This window comes from Acyrthosiphon pisum, chromosome A1 (assembly GCF_005508785.2).
Source record: "Acyrthosiphon pisum isolate AL4f chromosome A1, pea_aphid_22Mar2018_4r6ur, whole genome shotgun sequence".
Lineage (NCBI taxonomy): Eukaryota > Metazoa > Arthropoda > Insecta > Hemiptera > Aphididae > Acyrthosiphon > Acyrthosiphon pisum.
The window spans coordinates 34,602,594-34,603,388 of record NC_042494.1 but is presented as its reverse complement, the minus strand read 5'-3'; positions in this window follow the sequence as shown (position 1 = coordinate 34,603,388).

Below are 795 nucleotides of genomic sequence, written 5' to 3'. Positions count from 1 at the left end.
CACAATTTGTCAAAATTTTAAGTTTAAATTCATATAAAAATTAATCGAGCGTATGTATCTTTAATATTTTTTTAATTTCACCGCAAAATGCAAGGCCACTCCAACAAATTAATATCCAATCTTCACTCAAAACATCTTCCCGGCAACCCCACCCGCCGACAGAAATTGGTCCAGAGAACTTATCTAAAATACTACACTTACTTAATTAGATTTAAGACTCACTAAAAGGTAGCTCAACTGTGAGCTTCCCTTCACTGCTCCATTATTGTCATCCCTCCTACAATTTACTCATTGTAAATAACTTGTATAGATTGTAAATGTTCAATAAACGCTATTTAAAAAAAAAAAAAAAACATTTTTGAATTCACAAAATGAAACTATTGAAGGCATTATTCTAGTTTAGCCACCTATCAATTTTTAAAATTTTTTTTTTTCAAAATGTTTGTTTTAGGGTGCTTTATAAGAATGTAAAAAAAAAGCCCGGGCAAACTTCGTTTTGAAGTTATTGATGAAAAACTACAAAAACTGAATTTTTCCGTTGCGCACATTTTTTTTTAAAATAAATACCTAGAATAGAATATTTTTCAATTTTTTTTTCAAAATGTGTGGTTTTTAACGCTTAATAGATTGGTGAAATCAAAACTTACCCATCATACTTACTTTTGAAGTGTTGTGCAAGTGGAGTGATATTTTCGATTTGCGGAGCGAAGCGACGACGCCGAGGAGCGTAGTGACGAGTCCAGCAACATGCCTATCTATGTGCATTGTCCATACCACACGCAAACATTTTAAATA